At 38.9% G+C, this 21,756-nt stretch overlaps 1 protein-coding gene across 2 annotated transcripts in view; it reads right to left on the bottom strand.

Annotated features, from left to right (window-relative positions):
* The window catches only part of RALYL (RALY RNA binding protein like), a 396,442-nt gene extending 376,250 nt beyond the window's left edge, over positions 1 to 20,192 (bottom strand). For both annotated transcript variants that reach the window (XM_075085317.1, XM_075085316.1), the window contains exons 1-2: positions 20,028 to 20,192; positions 19,019 to 19,105 (exon numbers count right to left, since the gene is read on the bottom strand). The gene's annotated coding sequence lies outside the window, so the exon portion shown is untranslated. The remainder of the gene's footprint in view (positions 1 to 19,018; positions 19,106 to 20,027) is intronic.
* Positions 20,193 to 21,756: the final 1,564 nt, after the last annotated feature.

Below are 21,756 nucleotides of genomic sequence, written 5' to 3'. Positions count from 1 at the left end.
ACATTCACAAAGCTTCAAATTTCAGATTTTGTCTTTTGTTTGATTATTTTCAGGGATGTTACAATATCATCTCAAAGGTCCAAATTTATCATTCTTGGAACAGCTCCCAGCAGTGTGGGCATTCCCTTATAAAGTGTAAGGAATTAAACTTAACACCGTTTCTTGCTGCACAGCTACTCTTTTATAATTCTGGTTTCATTATGATACTTTAGATCAACAAGGATGTATGTGGTTCTAACTAGCAAACTAATTTGAATACAAGAAGACAGAGGCTTAGAAAGATTACATGATATGTTTACACCACAAGGTCAACAGCAAAAACAAATCCTACCTACTGTCCCATCTTATACTTTACCCATGAGGTGACAACTGAGGCTCAGGCACCATGCATATATTTTCAGTTTTTATCCCTTGTATATATTCATTCTCTTCCTGCCCTCTTTCTTTCATACTGAAAAGATGAGTTTAAGAGAGATTAAGCTAAGTAGCATATATTAACTATGGCTCATTACACATACCAGTGGAAAAAAAAATATTGGTTCTAAAACACAGAAGAGAAAAAAAAGTGTTATAATAATGACTTTTTCAACTTATGGATATTTTTCTCTTTATCAAAAGAGAAAAAGCCCATATTTTTATTCTCAAAAGATCTAATCCTACAGTTAAAATTGCATCTTGCATGGGGCAAACCTTTAACCCTTCTCAGCCATACTAGGTCCAAAGCATAATTCCCAAACCAAACTGCAGTTCTTGATCCAAAGCAGAACAATTGGAAAAAGTGGTGTTTTGACAGCTGAACATCTGATGACAGTATCATTTGAACCCTTCTGTTATTTAACCCTTCTCAAGATTTAACATAATAACATACTCTATTGTATCTCTAATAATCAGTCTAAAAATTGGGTTATCAAATGATGGCACATGTATAAAGCATCCTTTACATTTAAGACCTCAGCAGGCCTAATTAATGCCAAAATTTCTAGGATCCATTAATACACTCTCTTTGTCAATGCAGCTTTTGCTAAGTAGCGCATGCCTTACCCTATATAAAATGCCTGATTGATTATAATCAATACACTATCCAAGGCACAAGACAGATTTTTCTGCAGTAGTAACATAAAATGGCTAGAAAATATGCAAGCTTTGCCCACCACCCTCCATTGGAAACAACTGACTTTCTAACTATTCTTTCGCTATGAATAATGCATTCTTCTAAATCCTCTCAAAATGCAAAGAGGCTCTAGAGCTAAATAACTTTCACTGAAAAGATGGGTTTCAAGTTTACCGTTTCTGTGCTGAGGTTTCACGTGCATCACATTTTCCCCCCACCCTCCACATGCAGAACACATGTGCATTATTACCTCAACATTTTCAAAGCTCTATTAGTCTGCCTGCAGTAAGACTGAAATGGTGTTCCCAGGATAGAACGAATGAACATATTTCCCACAACTTAGCACTGAAAGGAAGCAAACCCCATTACATATGCTTTGAACAAGTTATGAGCATAGACCAGGCAATAAATTCTCTGTTGATTTAATGGAGACATCCTACCAATTTATACCAGCTGCAAATATTGGTGACTATGTTTAAAAACATCCAGGATCCAATATTTTTTAAACTTTAGCTTAACTTCAGAAAACATTAGCTTTGGTAGCCTTTCCACCTTTCATACTTGCTTATGAGATTATTTGTACTGGATTTTGCAGGATTAGTGAATAGATTTCAGATAGGTTAGTCACTCTGCAGAGGGAAACATACAATTGACAGAACGTGGCTTCCACGTGAGATTTAACCGTAAATACTGAAGAGACGAATGGAGGAGAGGAGAGGGGAATCATGGTGAAGGTCCAGGAACTAATTGTTTCTTTTGTGCATACCCATCCTTCTGTTAGATACTATGCTTCTCTAACTGTACGGCACCTTTGCAGTTTCTACGTAGTTTTTTTCTTTCTTACACCATTCGCCTATATATCTGCAGGAAGGAAGAGTCCTCAATGTGTCCCATAAAATGTGACTGTACTTTCAATGGAGGTCAAAGGTTGGAGCCCATCAGTTAAATTAACTGGATTATTTCATTTAGCTCAAAGAAGGTTAACTGTAGTGCATGTATGTAGAAGAAATTAGCCATAATAAACAGACAATTAACTTCATCAGGAAAATTATTTTCATATTCTCATCTTTCTGAGATATCCCATACCTGCTCTCCAAAGATTTTTTATTTCTGTGTTTTTAAACAAATATGAAAGAAAAGCAACTAATACCAGCGTTTATTTTCAAAGTGCAATTAACATCACCTTCAGCCCTAATGATCATAGGAAAGAGACTACTAGGGAAGTCCCCACTAGATGAATTAATTAATATGTTTAGTAAAAGAAACAGGTGTTGCTGGACCAGTCTCCAGTTTTCCAGCAAATGCCCTTCATTCCAGTTCAATGGACAGGGAAATTCTCTTTATGGTGAAACTTGCTACAGAAAAAAATGTGACTACAGGCCAGAACACTGAACCTCTGCAAGGGGTTTAGGGAACACTTGTTCAGGTGGGAGATTTTAGAGAGGACTGAAATGAAAAGAGAAGTTTGAGCTGTGGATTTGAGGCCACACTAACCCAGCACTGACTTTGACATAATAAAGTAAACCCAGAGTCTTCTGAAAGTCACATAAACTCTACAACATCTTAGAGACATTGAAGCTGGGGTGGGCAGAGGGATCACACACGTGTCTGCTCTGTAGATGTGTCCTCAGAAACAAAGGCTAAGGAAAAGACTTTTGGGAGAAATGTTGTCTAAAAGGAGACGAGAAACTGAGTGACAAAGACCTCTCCCATTGCCTGCCTTCTGCTGTGTACAAGAAAATTGAAAATTTCTTATTGATAATTTTTCTGAATAAATGTGACTTCATAAAAATAATCAGTTCAATTAGGAATATTATCGAAGACCAAAAAGAATCTATGTAACCCCATATATTATTTTTCTTTTTTGTAACATCTTTATGAAAATCACTGATTTAAATGACAACCCTTTTCTATACATTATCACACAATATCACCACAATCCAAAATACTCTAATTTATAAACTGTCTTTATAGTGAGATGGGGAAAATTCCTTGTTTTGAGATTTGGCAAAGGACAAGTGGTTTACATTGATAAAAAGACAGATGATGGCAATATTCCTTCAAGCCTTTATGGAAAAAAATGTACAGAATCCTGACATTTTATTTTGCAACAAGATATCATTTTAAACTGCACCCTAAATATTATGAAATTTTGGCTATGCCTGACATACAATTTTGGATGCCACAATCTGGCGATCGTAGATGTCCTTCTATAGTAGACAGTTGAACCTAGAATCTCAAAAAATCTTACTAGCTAGTTAAGTCTGACTTCAGTAATTGGATGAGAATCTGGCTACAGAAAACATCAATACTGATTTATAAGAAATAATGCTTTATCTTATTTGGTACTACAACAATTTTCAATAGAGTATTGCAGGATAAGGTACAATGAAGCAAACTTTCCCTCAAGATGCAACACTTGCATTTCAACTGCATAGTCATTTTTGTCCACAAAATACCTATACATTCTTCCTAGAAAAAACTTGTGAGTTGTAGGATTTAATCATATTTAATTATGTGATCATGTAAAGTATGAACTTACAATATGAAACCTTAAAAGACGTGTGTGTTTAGTGGTTGGCAGAAGTCCTTACCTCTGGAGCGAGTTCCTGCACAACCAAGGGGAATCCTAATCAAAGCCAAAAGCCCCACACAAATGAAACTATGTGTTTAAGCCAGACTATTAGCTCTTGCAGTACCTTTCCATGAATTCATATCAACTAGAATTTGGTTTCACTGAAAGGAAATTACTTCTTTTAGTCTTGCTTTTGAAAACAACTGTCTTCCTTTTTAATGATTCAGTTTTGGTCTAATATACCATGCTGGAAAAAACTAAATTGACTCTCTCTGTTTTAAATAAACAGAAATTTACATCTTATCTTACACCATATATCATACAAGATAAGATCATGCACGATATAGGATATCTGTTTTATATATATCCTATATGTTAAATGAAGGAACATAACTACTTCCATGAAAGTCAGCTTATTTAAAAATCAAAATTAGCTGCATGTCTTTTCAAAATTTTGTCTACAAAATGGCTGTAGGATTTTTTCTGAAGATTTTGCTGTGATAATTTCACTATTTGTTAACTTGCCTTTGATGTCTCTTTCTGCTCCATCTGCTCTGAAATATGCTGTTACCATTCTATTAATAAAGACTCTTTTTTATCTTTTTTTTTCTTTTTTTTTCTCTTTTTTTTAGGTTGAGCTGTGTTAAAAGGTGTTGAGAAAGATAGTAACAAAAAAAAAAATCTCCAAGTGAAAGAACTATCCAGGGACTTATAGAAAGGATACAAGGACAACGATACCATATCTCAAGTAAAACAAAAGGCTTATATACAAAATATATAGCATGAAAGAAAGATTGCTAATAGTAAGAAATAATATTTTGAAATGGATAAGGATATTTTCACTAATTATATTTTCAATATACTGCTAGTGAGAGGCTGTGACTGAATGAGTTCATAGAGGTAATGCATGCAAGTACTTCAGATGATTTCACATTGAAAAGCATTGAAATATTTATACTGTGTGCATTATTTTGAAAAAATAATTGTTATTATTGAATACACACTTTACTGCAGAATCCTGAGCACTCATGGTGGGTTGCAAGCTGCATATGAATCATGTGTTTTTGAGGCTGAAGCTCACCCTCTATTTTTTTAATAAGCTGCTAGTCTTGTTTCATAGCTGGGTTCCTACGCGCTTTGGCAACACAAATCAATAACGGTTTTCTTATGTTATCATTACTTAAATGATAAGCATTTGTAAAGCATAAAGGCTTTGAAATTCTTAGATGAAATCTGACTAATAGAGTAAGTCCTTAAAGAAATGTTACTGTTCTAAATGTAAGTAGGTGAGCGCATATGGGAAGCTGAAGTGCACAAAAGCTGGAGGACTTCATCCCAGAGTTTCTGCTGGGATACAGATACGACCAAGCTTCAGCAGTCTGCTCTGTTCATTAAAGCATGCTTCTGCCTTACAGTCTAACTATTTTACTTCCTCATACAATAGTGCAAGTAGAAAATATGGGAAACTTTCAAATTTATAGCTTCAGTAAGAAGCTACAAGGCAATGCTCCAAAAAAATTTTCATAAATAACTGTCTTTTTATGCTATCATTGATACATATTTCATAATGAAATTTCAAATAAATGTGTCTAGACATGTAATCTTCCTCAGTATAGTAAACATAGATCGTATACATACACGCTTAAAAAACATTATATTGAAAAAATATAAGTAGGTCAGCAAAGTCAAGGAATACGAAGTTAGGAGATGCCAGAATTTAGGAAATTACAAACTCCTGTCATTTGAAATTACTTCAAGAGTTTAAGCTGAGCTGCAATACTAATCTAATAATGTATTCCTACTTAATCACCTTGCAAATATATATCAAATGATTAATTAATTATTTTTATAATTTTAAAGATGTTTCTGCTTTAAGCATACTTTCTGCAGTATATTTTAAGACTCTGTTTTCCTACAGAATATGGAGTTGCTGTTAATCAGTACGATCATTACCAGATGCCATATTTACTTTTTTGGTAAGATAGTGTGGTCTGTCCTAATATGTATCTAATTGTGCAAGGTATCAATTTCCATATTAATTTGTTAATATTGATAAACTATAAAATAAACTATAAATAAACTATAGGCCAGTATAGTTTATTCTTGCATTATTATTCTGGTATTCCCCATATTTTACTAGAAAGTAGCCTCCTGCAAGAACACAACTTTTTCCTTATTCTTTACTACCTGCAGAAACAGAATAATGAGCTAGCTGGACCTTCAGGTTGACTCACTACATCAGCTCTTTTTTGCTTTTAGTATACTAGAAAAAATATATACCAATTTATTTACTAGGAAAAACAAGATTGTATTTTTTATATTAAATCAGATTTTTATTATGCCCCCTTCAGCACCCCTGATTCAACAAGTACCAGACTGTCTGTTCTGTTAATACCCCGTTCCACATTTATATCAGAAACACAGCTTATTATATTGAAAACAGAAGCCTGATCTTGCTCCCAATGAAATCAATAGCAAAGTTGTTACAGACTTAATTGCAAGATGGGGAGTATGTTCAAAGCGTACTTGTATACCTTGTCCTTGGCATATTTACTTAAAATATCTTTCATATATGAAGTATCTTATTGATGATGATGGTAGCTTTCATTCAGCCTTGTTTCCACCACAATTCTGTTTTCTAGGCTAAATAGCGATTGCCGTTGCATAGAGTAACCCACATTCTACACACAGTAGATCTTCCATAAAGATGCTGAGGTTAGGCCTTCAACCCTGTGTTTAGTAGAGATCGCCAAAATTCTCTTGACTTTCAAAAGTACGTATGCTTGTTGCTCTGTGTGAGCAGAACCTGCTGAGTGACGTACCACAATTTTGAAATCTTGCTTTGAATTTCATGGATGAAGTCAAATACCAGAAGACTAATGTAATTTATTTTAAAACTTACCTGTAACATCCAGTACCATGAGATACATTTTATACCACATTCCAGAGGTCACAAAGTATTTAATATGGAAGAGGCAGATTATAAATATGTATAAAGAGCACTTTCAGGATGTATAAAGAGCAATTTCAGGATTCCCTTTCAGGAATGGATCAAAGCTTTCAAAGTTTTCATTAGGAAGTCCCTAGCTTCAAAGGGGCCAGCTCTATTATTCCACTTTTCTAAAGATACTTTACTAATGCACCGCAAGGCTGTAAAACATAATAGCAAACAGCTGGTCATAAAAGAAATTGATGATTATGGATTATAATCTAGTTACATTTTGAAGTGAAATGGCAATTGCTATATGAAATTATTTTGTCGCACTCTGAAGAAGATAAAAGTTGCAAAGCAAACTACAAAGTAAGTTAAAATATAGAATATTAGTGCCAGAGATGATAGGATGGTAGGACTGAGAAAAGGCAAAGGATTCGAGTCAGTCTAAGGAAGTCATGATCGCTCCACCCTTGATTTGAAAAATATTTGCTTCAGATCTGTTTCCACAGCTCTTTCTTCATCTTACTTGTATGGGCAGTCTTACTGACCTCACCGACACCAATGGCTTCAAAATATCTACTTACAGGAGCAAGAAAGTCAGATTTCTCCCTTCTGCAAATGACTCTGAATTCTGAAGCATGGGATGCATTGCATCACATTTCAACAGCAGATGAGGGCAAATTTCAAATTGCATAAGTTCTGTTGTATTGTCAGCTAAAGTTACCTAAAGTTAAGGTAGGCTTCCTTTAATTGACCTTAAATGACACTTAAGGCTGAAAAACATAGACTAAATCTCAAAGAGGTATGCAGATTGCCTGCACCAGTGTTACCTGCCTTAAAAAATATAAGCTCCACCTCAGGCCATAAGTTCCTGAAGGCCCAGGGAAATCCTCTGTGAACCCTCCCTCATTTAACAAACCCTAGGGGAGGGATATGCCAAAAGCAGTTCCCTGGTTCAAGCAGGGGGATGGACATGCTCCCTGCCAAGCATGTCCTGGTACATGAAGGAGCATCTCTTCATCCTGTAGGGCAGCCACAGCCCTCAGTATGGTTCTGCGGGGAATCTGGGTTACCTCACTAAGTTGTCCCAAAGAGCTCCTTCAAGGTGCCTGCTTTTCATAGAGAACACCCAGAGACCTGAAGTACCAAGTTCAGGGGCTCTGAGTACCCTGCTGAAATCAGAAACCTACTTTTCAAGTGACTCAGATAAATTGGGCACAAATAATCAAAATCTAAACAAACTGTACGAACAATACATGAGGCAGACTTCAATTTAAACTGAAATTTAAAATGAAATTTAAAGTTTCTAGTCAGGTAATGAGGCAACAGACAGTTTCATCAGTTTACAGTGCATCTTTTCAGAAAATGCAAAATTAAGTTCTCCTAAATGTTAATAAAATATAACATATCCTTAAATATAAAACCCCTGAAAGAAGTCATCATTTTCTTGCAGTTTTATGGACTCTATTTTTATTTAATAGCCTGTTTGCATTTCACTTATTGTGTTTAGATATGCACAATACCTAACAATTTTGTCTATAGTACTTTTTTAAAAACTCTTTAGGATACAAAATTTATTTCAGTCTTTTGGACCTGATTGTTCTGCTCTGGACCTGTTCCACCAGCAGCTGTAATGAATACGTGCTCCATCTGGAATCTGTTGAAATCTAACACCTTTCTTCACTCAATTAACATAATTGATTATAGCATATAATAAGCTATTGGGAATTCTTAGCATTTGCCATTCAAAGAATTAAGTCTGCAAATTTGCAATTGGGTTTTGTTATCTATTGGCTCAGTGGCTACCCTTTGGCTTTTTTATACCAGGCAGATTGGTATAGGGGAGCCATAGGACCAATTTAAGCTCTAGATTTACAAAATACCTTCTTAGAAAGACCAATTACTGAATCTACCCTTTCTATTAACACTCCCAAATCAACTTTGTCAGGTAGAAGGGATTCCTGGTGGAAATGGATGTGAGGAGGCAGGTACATATAAGGAATGAAAAGAGGTCTGGCCAAAGAGTCCTTTTAATGCAAGCACTCCTTCACCTTCACAGTGGCTGGCCCTCCGGCTGGGAAGAAAGGCCAGATGCTGGGACCCAGCCAAGTGCCGGACCAGCACTGAGTAGTGGCGTCCCTATTTCTTGTCTGTCTGACAGTCACACTGCAGAGCAAAAAATCAGAGTACATTTTTTTAGTCTGGTGGGAGTATTTGGCCTACAAAGCTGAATAACACACTGCAAATTTCAAACTAACTGAAAGAATTAGGAATAGTTTTTCATTTATGTTCTTACTAAGATGAGGAGGAGTAAGAAGGACTCCTGGAAGTAAAGCTTTGAAAGAAGGGGAAGTAAAAAATAAGTAAGTAAAAAAAGACCAGTAAAAACTCTGCTTTGGGATCTAGATGAATAAAACTGAAACACAGAGTCATGTGCATGCTGATTTAAAGGGCTCACCTTGGGTATAAAAGGAATGAGAAACCTAATCTTTTGGTTTTTGTCTCACTCATGAAGTACAAAACCATTCCATACTTTCACAGTTAAACATGTAAGTCTACTCTGCTAGGAGGAAAATAACCCTACTTCAAGAACTATTTACATGAATAGTGTAATCTTATAATTTGTGAGGAGAGGGCTATGTTTTATTGTTTGCAAGACTTTAATTGTTCTGGTTTCATTATTTAGTAGAAAGTGGAAATGACTAGTGAAATATCTGCAGTACTGATGAAAGCTAAGGTGGTGGAGGAGAAGCGATGCCTGAACCTGAGGGGAAGGTGAGGAAGAGCAGGGACTGCAAACATCCTCATTGTCTGGACCCTTAACTGAACTGCTGGGGATTTTTTTTATCCATTTCTATTGCTGCCTCTCCTCCTTCTCTCTCTAATCCTCTCCCCACTTCCAGCCCTCTCCTATTGCTTCCTTTTGTTTCATCCTTCTGATCTGTGCCGACGCCAGGGGAGAGGTCCAGAGCAGGAGGGAAGGTCCAGCAAGTCTGAAATAAAAAAAACATTACAAATAGAAGATAAAAAGGATCCAGAAAGTCAAATGAACACACCCAACATTTTAAAATGTACTTTTCTCTGTTTGTCACTGCAGACCAGTGTGACACAGGCCTCTATGGCAGGGCTGATTTTGATCTTAAAATATCAGAAAGTGAAAAGAAGTCAGTCTTATTCTGATTATGATGAATATTTACAACATTCATTAATATCTGTGACAAAGTATCAAGAATTTCTGAACCCATTTTAAAATTTCTGAGACAAAATGTCACACTATATAGGATGCTAACTGGTGCATCACAAAAAAAAAAAAAAAGTGGCATTCCTGAAATATCTCATTTCCTTAAATGAAACTGTAATTATTTTTCTCGTAATCTCTCCTTTCACAAGTATGTCCCTCAACACGTGTTTCTCATTCAGGGTCCCTGGACCATCTACTCACCCAGAGCAGCTGGCAGAGTTAGACCCAGTGACGGCAAATAGCAGAGCTTGGTTTATATGCCCTACTCTCATTGAGAAATTCAGTTGTGCTCACCTATGTCCTGACAATCTATGGTCATGAGACCTTTATATTCCCATGACAACTCTGTGCTCCTAACTGAGCTGAGACGCATGAGTGAAAAAGGAAGCATTATGGCGCATAAATTACACAGGGAATAGAGTCAAAGACTTCAGGAAGTCAGCAAAAGGTTTAACCTTGTAAATCTGTTTTATGTGAATACTGCTCAGACAATGTATTTTTGAGGGACATTACAAAAACCTAAGGTAGAAATATAGATACATCGTGAGGAACTAAGATGAAGACCAAGAGATGGTGAAGTGTATAACATGACAGAGTAGCTGCAGCTAACAGTGTATAGTCCCCAGAGCATATTACTGCACTTATTTGAAACAGTTATTTCAAAGTGCTGAGATCTCCAACATTTTAACTCCTCTTCTCAATTCTGACAAGTCCATAAGATTTCTGAATCTGTACAAACCATTGTAATGTGGCTGTTAGAGCTCACAGCTGCATCTTACTTTATCATGGTAGTAACACTATGGTATATGGGCAACTAACTCTTACTATGCTGAGTTCTGCGCTTATTCCTATTATACCATACAGTTAATTTCTAATTTGGATTCAGCTTTTGTTCATTTTCATACTACGCTGTCAGTGAAAAACGTGGCCTGTGCGAGCAGCTTAACAACATTTGCACAGGCACTCAGATAATGCCACTGTGAGAATAAGACAAACCCTATGGTGGAAACATGTACACTGTGTTCACATATTTCAGCATGTATACAAAATCTTACAGAAAGCCCAAACACATATTGAAAGAAATAGCAGAATTCATAATTTGTGGAAAAAGAAGATGCCATAATGATATCATGATGCCACTGGGCAGTGGCACAAATTGGCCAGTGCTTTTGCATCCCGCTACTCACAATGACTTGGGACGGATCTAAAGCAAGTAACCGTAATAAACTTTGTCTAAGAGCTGATTTATATGAAGGTTAACACTTAGTCTTATAAAATTCTAATCTTCTCTAGAAAATTACCTGAGACAGGGAAAAATAAAATCTGTCTGGATATTCAAAAATACATGTTTTACTGGAATCTTTTATAACAACCATGTACATGAGGATATTACCGGTTCGCCATCAATAGCTAAATATTTAACCTATGTTGCCTGCATCACCTCAGTTCACAAACTATTTTTTTTGCTTTTTTATATTTTAAAAAGACTTCTTCAGAGCCATCTAGAACTTTCAAATTCAAGTCTTCTGCTGTGTGTTGATCTGCTAATGATTTTTTAACAGTGTGACTATATATCTACATTCATATACATGTGCAAATTGCAAGTAGCTGATTCCATTGCCACCCACATAATCCTTATCTTTCAATTATTATAAAAGGTTTCTCAAGTGAGGTCTGTGATTGTACCCAATAGCTCAAGTCCCTGGGTTTTAGAATAGGACTCTGTGAAGGGAACTCATTGAAGGGTCAGGTTGTAGGATTACGTTATAAACAGTCAGAAAGCTCGGTGAAGCAATGGGAAAAAGGTGTGAAATCTTGGCCCCAACAGAAATCTTTGGGAATTTTTTCATAGTCCAGAACTGATTCAAAGTGTTGAAAATAAATTCAAGTAAAAAATTAAAGCCATGAAGATTCTAGTGGCCAAAAAATAAGTTTTCAACCAAATGTTTCATTAAGAAATTAGCATTTTGACAGATGGGGAGCGGGTGAAAGCATGAGATTCATCTACTGTAACTTCATCCATCAAAAAGAATAAAGTTTAAATGTCCCATCTAGGTTGTCTCTCATCAGTGAAAAGAGAGAGGCGTTTTAGGAAGGTTGTTCATCTCAGCTATTCATAGATGCCTCTCTTGGGATGTAATCTGTAATTCTCTGGAGGTGTGTATATATCTCCATTGACTTCAAAGCCTTGAGCAACTGTGTTAGACTTCAATAACTAACTTTGAGATGCTTAAAATGATGACTAGCATAGCTCTGAAAACCTATTTTTTTAAACAGCAAGGTTAAGTGAGATGAATCGAGCCTTTTGCGCAAATCACTTTATCAAATATCTACAGAAAAAAAATGTTTAGCCAGGAAATTTTGACCAGCATATGTATTCTGATTTTAATAGGACCAGGGTTTAATTCTGCACCTTTCTGTTCATACATCACCCACCAGAGCAGGGCACATGCTGATGAATGGTAACACAGTATGCTTTTTTCATAAAATAATAAATAATAAAAATAGCATCAATGACCTGATGAACTAACCCCCTAAAGCAAAAGTGACATAACATCAAAGTTTAAATGTAGTTTCTCTTTTCATTGTGCATAATGTACATTAATTGTCTACAACTTACAAGTGCACAACTAGAAGATGCTAACCTCTTCAGAGCCAACCTTGCAGTTGTCCCATTTACAGAATTCCCATTTAACTGGAAGTTGTATATGCAGGAAGAAAAAGAAAGGTTATGAGTTTATACAGTAGTAAGTATATTAGAAAACTGACCTACTGTGCAACATCTCAAGTGTTGGGTTTTAGCCTCTGAAATCAGTAGCAAAAACAAGACGTGAAATGAGATAACAGCACTGATATTTTTGTTACTTAGAACACAGTATAATTAATCCTTTTTATAGGTACCCAAACAGGAAGCTTTGTTTTAATTATACCTTCAGGGTGTCTATTTCATAGACACTGCGTGACAGTTTGCACAGCACATTTTTAAATGTTATATAACTTCTATCCTTATATTTATTGGGTGAAGGATCTTTTGATAAAATATTGCAACTAGGTAGAATTTCTTTTCTTTTATAAAAAGTAACTCTGCATTACTGATCAAGCTCAGAAGCATGATGCTACAATTACTAAAAGCACAGTGTTTCACTGTAAAAAGTCAGTGAGTTACTCTAACTCCCTCTACCCACAAGAAGAGCTGTTAGCACTCAGTAACCCTTGAGCGCAGGCCCAGTGTGCAAAAATGCAAACTACCTTTGTTACATTAATGCATTTTATTTTTTTTCCATTTTATTCATTCATATTGCTCTAATAAAGAGGATGCCTAGGACAGTGCAAACATTTTAGTACTTATGAACTCTGTTATAAAACAACCAAACAGAAAGAAGGACCAGCATTGCCAGCACCATGCAAATATAATTCTTCGAGACTGAAACTCCAGTTCCTAAATCAGCCTAAAAATACTGCATGCAAGGCATACATGTGCAGTGGCTCTTCCAAATTGTAAAGTTACCACGATTTAACAAGATGTGTCTTGTATCTATTTGACATAGCTGCTGTTCAGCTGCTATTCAAAACTCTTGGCAAAAACGGAGACACCTTTTTACTGAATGAACAGTGCTAGTGCGATGTTTTTCTACAGAACAAATTTAGCCTTGCTTCAGTCAGGTGAAGAATTCCATTAATATTTTATTTGTGCCAGATAGCCCCTTTCTGTTGACCCTGCACAACACAAGTACATGCCTGACTCAAGGGAGGACCTTGACGAAAGCAACTGATGTGACTGAGCAGGCTGAAATAAAGGCTTTTGGTATGGGGCACAGCTGAAAGACTGGGACCTGACTTTCACCAAGTCATTTAATAATTATCAAGGTCCAATAATTATAATTGGATCCCTTGTGGTTTCTTGTTATTATTATTATTATTATTATTAAAATTATATAAAAATAATTATAGTACTATTAATAACAATAAAATTAATAATAGTAATAATAAGAATAATGGCCTGCATTGTCTTTTACAAGCTATGGCTGTCCAAGGGACTGTAAGCAGTTCTCAGAGGACCACAGAATTGCCCATGCAAAGTCTCAGCTGTTTCCAGAGCTTCACATTCACTTTGTTGCTCAGAGACTGCACGTCAGCAGAGTCAGGAGACATCAGAAGGCCACCTGGGAAGGGCCACTGACGTAAACCAATTTTAGTCAGAGGTTTGGGTGTTCTGGGAGGAAGATTCATGAGTGTGCAAAGGAAAAACAAAGAGCCTGGGGATTGTCATTCATATTCCACCATATTCATACCCACTGTTTATCATCACTCATATAAAATCTACTCTGTTTCTCCAAACCTCTACCAGCCAAGTCAGAGTATAAATTGTTATGTTTACTACCATAACCATGGAGGAACTACACCAGAGCAAAAAACTCTGTTCCTGAAACTGAAATGCAACTGCAGAATGGTTGAGCCCTCACATCCTGGCAGGCCAGCCCGCACGCAAGGAGCCTGGGCTGGATGCTGGGGTGGCACATGGAGGAGTACCATCGAGGCAATTTACCTCTGTAGTTTTGCCAAGTGGCAGTAGATAATATTGGTGTGTATAAATTTACTACGCATGGAAAGTTAAAAAGTACAATCTTAAACAAAATTGTTGGTTAAGCTCTAAAGGATAATTAATTAATGTAAGGTTTCTGTTAATTCTCTATCACACTAAAAACATCTCTAAAAATATCCATCTATATGATTCTATCTATTCATCTACCTATCTATCTTTTTATCCCAGAATATCACAATGATAAAAACAAATTAATTGTATTCATGCTATGCAACCTGTGATTTACTTAATAATTTGAAGGTCTACTTGATTATTTGTTTTAATTGTTGGCAGATGATTCATTGAGATAGAAAATCATACTCCATTGTGCAAAAATGAACTTTCTTAGAAAATACTTCCAAAATCGCAGTATAAATGCCTCTGAAGGATTAAGCATGCTTTAGAGATTAGAGTGTCATTTTGAAATAGGAAAGAGTAAAAACAAGGAAAAAAATAGTACAAATTATTCTAATGTGTGTATATGCAAAACAATAACCTTCAAGCCATTTCATTCTGGTAATTGTTTAAAGATCATAAAATAATATTGGTACCTTAACAAAGGTGAAAATGTTACACTGTAATCATACCATTTAAAAGTAGCATTTTGGTTTCTTCTGTCAGTCTGGACCTGAGTTTAAGGAAGCTACAAACTGGATGACTATGTGGACAGCATCATAGGTAACATAATTTTTCATCAGGAAATAGTCATCTTTAGCCTTCTGGTCAGAAAATCTGTAAGTACTTAAAACATAAAGGATTTAGCTCCAGAATTTGACAGAGCACTGCATCCTCTAGGAAAACCAAGAGAAGTTAAAAACATTCATCTGAGGGCAGACCTATCTGTCTTTACAAACTTACACTTTAAGCACTATTAAGCCTTTTTATATTTTTATCTTTCCAAACGCACAATGTGGGGAATGAAGAAAATATGAAAAAAATTACACTGTAAAAGAGAAATAAACTGCTTTTAGAATGACGCTTTAGAAGACTAGAGAGCTAAGATATACGCACCCTGGGAAGAAGCTAATAAGGAAAAGATATTTTAAAAAACACTGTAGACAACTTTCACCTTTATTCCTGACAGAAGAAAGTCCCTGATACAGCATTGGCTCAAGCACATTCAGGTTCCCCTGGCTGGTATGAATACAAAATACTAAAACAATATGTAGAAGATTCTTGGGAGTTTAAAAATCAGAGTGTTGCAGAAGAAATTCCTGAGAGTCCTTTCCTGTTACATTCTAGCCAGAGACATTCAGATTGGTTAGGCAGAGGGGAAGGAAGGTCCGCATGGTGCAAAGCCTGTTTCACCAGTAGAAGACATGTCCACAGCATAGCTCCAGGTAGAAACATTCGGGCTGATATGAGAGCCAGAAACCGGACTGCCATGTTTGCAGCTGAAAGCAGAACGGACCGGCTTGGACAGAAGAGGATTTGAATGCAGCGGCCCTGCTTCTGCTGCAGCATGACTTTGGTCAGAGCCAGCCTCAGCATCCCTTCCCAACCCCACATGGGTCAGAACCATCAGGAACCCCTCCCCAGTAAGCCCAGCAAACATGAGTGAAAAGGGACTGTGATTGCTCTCTGGAAATATACTCTGAAGAGGAGCAGAGACATGGAGAAGGAACCTTGCTGTTTAGGGACAGCACTGGCACAGAAATAAAGGAGCATGAACTGCCTGAGAATAAATTTAGGACAGGAATGAGGTTTCTAACAGCCTGAAGAGTAAAGCTCTGGCCAGCCTTCAAAGAGGTGCATTAGGAGTGGTGCCCCAGCTAAATGTAAACTCGAGGTTGCTGAATCTGAACAAAATAAGACCAGCCTAGCATCACAGCCAGAATTGATGACTCCACAGCCTCTTTAGTCCTACCTCCTATGTAGAAAAATGTGAGAAGATACACTTCTGTTGCTGATTCAGGCCACTACAGCTGCTAAAACATGTATTTATGAGTCAGCGCTCTGGGCACTATACAGTTAGTAACTTCTGTTCACCTGTCACATTTTTATTTGCTAGTAAGTACTGCTAATGATAGATAGTTTGTGGAGGAAGAAAAGAAAATTTGCTTTCCAAAGCTTTCAGTTTACAAACCTTTATAAAGGTATCTTAAATTCCTAAGCCCTCCTGAAAAACAAAACAGCTGTAAAGAAAAACAGACGAAGCCATTTAAGTCTGGACACTCATCACTTTCAGGACTTAGGGCAGTACAAATACATCTCATACTAAATATAAGAAATGTAATTATATCATCACTTGTAGAAACAAAGTTGGAATTCTTAGCCAAAATTTTTATTAATCTCAAAAGTACAGAGGGACAACTGTCTTTTACATTAACTGTGGCTTTCCAAACATGCTTTCAACAGCATTAGTCATAGCATAACTATGGAAACACCAAGCTGGAATCAATTCCACCAACCCAAATCCTACTGTGCCCACATACTGCAGGAGGTAGAGGTATCCTCTTCCAAAATTAGCTCTGTTATTCCTATTTTAAAATCCCTAGGCTGTTTGATATCTATGAAATCATACAACCTCAGATTGCTGCAAATGAAATGTACATATGTTAATTACCATGCTACTTGGACAACAGGTGTTTTGTAGGTGAAATCTGGGTGCTGAAAATAGTGCATTCCTAAAACTTACTTTCTCAGACTTCAAGATAAGACTAGGTGACCAGGATTAGATCTTCAGTCAGCAACTATCTGTACAAAATTACTCACACAACACACCTACAATGCTAAAAGAAGGGATGAAAGGAATATGATTCTGGAAACTGCTAGCTTAGTTACTTTATTTCAATGCTTTAGCAATATCAAAAAAATATTTGCTTAGTGGCAGTTCCACATAATTTAAAGAAAAAATTTAGTTTAAAAATAAAGAGGGATGAAAATAAAGAGGGGTGGAATATAAAGTTTCAATCACTCTTTTATTTTAACGCTTGATTTCAGATTAAATAATGAAAAATAAGTAGACTGAGTCTTCTTAAAATGTGGCGTATTGACCCAACAGATCATAACTATCTTGGAGGAGTCATCATAATCTATCATGCAAATATCTTGACAGTGTTTTTTAGACACATGGGTTATTGACACCGATATACTGCCAAAGTATTCCATCATGTCAGAGCAGAAGCCGTGCATAAATATGTGCTAAATATTTTTATTACATTTAAGCTGAAAAAAGTCCCCATAAATATATAATAGATATGTTTCTACAAAGACAAAGGAATTTATCTGTTTTTCAATATGACTGATTACAGGAGAGAATGCTGAAGACTCTTATATATGCTTTCTACTTTGAAGGAAGCTCTTAACTTACAAGACTGTAAATAGAAACGTTAGAAGCCTCAAACTTCCAAATGCCTTTTTAGTCCTATGAATTCTTTTGGCTTATACCACAGTGAGAAAAGAAATATAGCCCCTGTAACTTACTTTAGTTTCCACACCTGAACACACAGCATATCTTTAGAGTCAGTTATAGATCCCTAAAAGCTGTTTGTATAAAATACATTAAGCAATACCATCACATAATGTAAACAACAGAGAACACTGCATATCCAAGTATTCAGCACTTCAACTCTGGCATAATATTGCACTAGATATTTGGGGGTTTTTTTGGGGGGGGGGGAGCGGGGGGGGCGGGATGACGACGACGGACCAGAAACAAAAAACAAAGCCAACCAAACCTGTCATCTGGAAAAATCTTTCCAAATTGTATTTTAGAGAACCAATATCCTGTCTCTACATCAGGGGCAGCCTCTGTTAAGCATTTAAGTGCTCTCAATGAAAAGTAACAGTTTTTTCTCCAATCCTGAACTCTCAGTGACCGTCACGGAAAGTAACAGTTTCCCATTCCCTGTCAGCCAGTGGCATTAATAATCATCAAAACAAAACGAAGCACCTTCAAGCAAATATCTGCTTCTGATTAATCTCCATCCCAATGAATTAAATTCATAAGAGGCAACCTGCTGCCTTGTTTACACCTTTTTAATATGAGGAGCAGAAGTTGGATATAAGGGTTTTGCTGCCCTTAGGGCTACAAAATATGCCTCATGTGGCAGCAAGCCAGCTCTCCAAGGGAGCCTCCTTTGCTGTTTCTCTCACAGCTATTTTCTAATGGATAATTTTTAAACAGACACGCACAAACACACACAAGTCACCGTAATACAGAGCTGGGGGGATTGTTTTTGTCTAAAGTCCTGTAAGTATTTGTACTCATAACAAGGATCTCAACGTTTCACCCAGTTTCAGATGGGGGTTTAGGGTTTTTTTTAAAGGGGAAGGGGGGTATGTGTGAGTGGGGGGGGGGTGTCTGGATTTTTTTTTTTCCCCAGCTGCCTTCCCCTCTATAGAGCACAGCACATAAACCACCTCTCTTCAGCTTAACCGACCCAGGCTCAATTAGTGCAACATTTTGCACACATCCAAGCAATCACGAGGCAGAGATATTTAGTTCAGTCCTCATGTGTATTGCACAGAAACCTTTAGTTAGGGGTGGAAAGAGATTTCTTTAAAAAAAAAAAAAAAAACTCACAATGTAATTTACACAGCGTGGAAACGCCTACAAGGAGATGAAGTACCTGCACTGGGGAGATGTTCAGTTGTTCACTTCATCTTCCGTTGACAAGGAAACCAAACCGCACTTCATTCTCCAGGAAAACCTTCCACTGCCATCATTTGAAAATGTATTTATTTGTATATATGTATATATCTATCATCATCATCATCATCATCATCATGATAACAATAACCATCATAAAATACTGCCGGCAAAAGAATAAAAAAGTCAAGGTGCAAAATGTGCAAAAGTAAGGATCATCTCTTTGGCTTTCTGATTTGCTTTGTTATCTTTAAGGAGGAAAAAAGTATGTAAAAATTATAACTGTAACATGCTGCAAGAAAAGTTTCACATTATAAACAGGCATCAAAAACTGAAAAACAAGAAAAAAAAAAAAACCCTGCTGATTGCACTGTCAAAAAAAACCAAAAAAGAAACAATAACAAAAATAATAAAATTAACATCTTGCTCTGTGGCTTCCACCAGTATTGCAAGATTACAAACTCTGTGTAAACACTGCTGTAAAATGCATTTGCAATTCCCATCTCTTTACGAAAAAAGAAACCCTTAAAAAACACCCAAAAATAAAAATAAAACAACACCAGAGAAAATCCTCTGCAAAAAGAGTTAGAAACATGCCTTTTCTCTTATCTTTAAAAAATAAGCATCATATTTCACATCGCTTTTCCGTGCCACAACAAAACCAGTTGCATATATAGATATATAGCTACTAAATGTATATCAGTTGTTGCTGGACTGGCAAGTCTGTATTATTAATATTATCATTTTTCATTCCCAGTGACTCCCGGCCCCAGCAGCACCTTTTGCTCACAGTTTAGTAACCATCGCATGCTAGGAAAAAAAACTTGTCATCAGCAAAAGATCAAATCCATTTAAACAATAATCAAAGAGGAAGAAAAAAAAAAAGATTAAAAAAAAAACCGAAAAAAAAAACCAAAAAAAAACAAAAGGAAGAAAAAAAAAACAGGACAAAAAAAGGAGGACAAGAATGTCAGCGGAAAGGTACTCACCGAGCGGGAGTAAAAGGGAGGAATAAAAATGAGAGTTACTATAAAATACAGTATGGCGGTGGAAGAAGGAATGAGGCGCTTTTTTTTTTCTCTCCTCTCTAGTCTCTGCCTCCGGCAACCGCCACGTGATCCGGAGCCGGGCGGACTGGCAGCCGGGAGGGCGCAGCGGCGGCGGCGGCGGCGGGCGCGGACGCACACCGGCCCCGCACCGGCACCGGCCCCGCACCCGGCGCCTGCCCCGGCCCGCCGCAGCCGCCCGGCCCCCGCCGCCGCCCCGCGCCCCGCGCCCGCGCCCCGCACCCGCCCGGCCTCGGCAGGTGCCGCTCGCACGGGCGCTCCCACCCACCCGCCCGCACACACACACACACACACTCGCTCACGCACTCACACTCACGCACACTCGCACGCACACCCAGGCGCGGGCACGCAACCGGCTGCGCGGGCGAGGTGCGGAGGCGGGCGCGTCTTGCGCGGCAGCGCAACTTGCTCGCCGGCGCTGCGGGAAGTTGCCGCCCGGCGCCGCCCGCCCGCCCGCCTGTTGCCCTACGGCCCCGGCGGGGCGGCCCCGCTCCCTCCCGGGACAGGGGCGGGGGCGCGGGGCGGACCCGGGGTTTTCCCGTCGGGGGGGTGCCGTGCGGCCCCAGTCCAGCGCCGGGCTCCGCGCTGTGGGCGCTCGGGTTACCCCATCCTGCTGCTCCGGTGGGGGGGGGGGGGGGGGCTGTGCACGGGTGTGCCGCGTGTGAGCCCACGCAGGGGAATAGCCCCGCCGCCCAGCCCGCCGTGTGCACGGGGGTCTCTGCCACCGCGGCCGCCCACCCTGATTCCCCGCGTGTGCACGGCGGTGCCCCTCCTGCAGCCCCGGCTCCCCGTGCGTGCGCGGGGGTAGCCCGGCCCGCAGACGGAGGCACGGAGCGGTACCCCCTCCTGCCGCTCCAGCTGAAGGTTGTGCGCAGGGGCACCTCGGCTGCCGCTGTGGCTGGGGGGTGGGCACGGGGGTTCCCCTCCTGCCGCTCAGGCTCCGGGGGTGTGTGCGTGTTTCCACGCCGTGCACGGGGGCTGCAGTTACTGTGCCACCCAGTCATGTCTGAGCAGTGCTTCTCCGTCTCCTTCCGGAGAGCGTTTCACGTATGCAGCTGGGGAGAGAAGGACCGGTACCAGCGGTCCCATCTAGTATTTGCTTTTGTTTCTTGACCTGTGCCCTGCTTCATGGCCTCTCCCTCCTTCCAGTGGCAGGGCTGTCGCTTCCCATAACAAAGTTACTGGCCAAGGTGGGAAGGAAACAAGTGTTTTCAGAGGGGGTCGCTCCCTGGGGGGTGCACGCCCGAGGGCAGCCCACAGTCGCAAGCAGCGTTGCACAGGGCAGTGGGTGAGCCCAAGCGGGAACCCTCCCTCGGCACCAGCCTTCATCTTCCTCTCATCGGGTGCAAGTGTGTGGGGTTGGGCCCCGGCGCACACAGGAATGGCCCTGAAGCAGCTCTATGGTTGGCTGGGTAGCAGCTCTGTCCCTTTTCCTTTAACAGACAAGAAATATAGTAAAGCAGGCTGTATGCTACTGTTGCTGAGAGTTTCCTCAAGACGCTTGCTTTTCCCTTTTTAGCTCTCCTCGGCTGTCTCCTTATTAACACACACAGCAGTCACAGAGAGCGGCGGCTGGGGCTGAGAGCAGCTTTGCTCCGGCTCCAGCTGAAAGAAAACCTGCGCACAGCACCGCCAGGCCCCAGCCCTCTGC

Source organism: Phalacrocorax aristotelis, chromosome 2 (assembly GCF_949628215.1).
Source record: "Phalacrocorax aristotelis chromosome 2, bGulAri2.1, whole genome shotgun sequence".
Lineage (NCBI taxonomy): Eukaryota > Metazoa > Chordata > Aves > Suliformes > Phalacrocoracidae > Phalacrocorax > Phalacrocorax aristotelis.
Note: the sequence above shows the minus strand (reverse complement) of the source record. Positions and strands in the feature narration are given on the sequence as shown.